A 312-nucleotide genomic window follows, 5' to 3' on the forward strand; every position below is an offset into this window, starting at 1 on the left:
TTTACAAAAGGGAAATGACCTTTGGGTTTTTGGGTTTTTCACACTTTTTAAAACTGAATATAGGGTTTTCCCCACATTCATACCAATTCGTAATTTTATCAGTGTTCGTAGGGACTGAATAGTTAAAAAAGTACTTCTATAGAGACACCTAAAATTGCCTATGTGGTTTAACTAAGGAACTTGATATTTTTGAAATTGGGAAAATTCCTTGTCTTTAGTTAAAAGAGAAAAATTTATCAATTACCCTATAAATGAGGAAAAAAAAAATGCATTCTTGCATTGTAAGCTTAATTTTCTGCATGTGCATTGATC

This window comes from Penaeus monodon, chromosome 19, assembly GCF_015228065.2.
Source record: "Penaeus monodon isolate SGIC_2016 chromosome 19, NSTDA_Pmon_1, whole genome shotgun sequence".
Taxonomy (NCBI): domain Eukaryota; kingdom Metazoa; phylum Arthropoda; class Malacostraca; order Decapoda; family Penaeidae; genus Penaeus; species Penaeus monodon.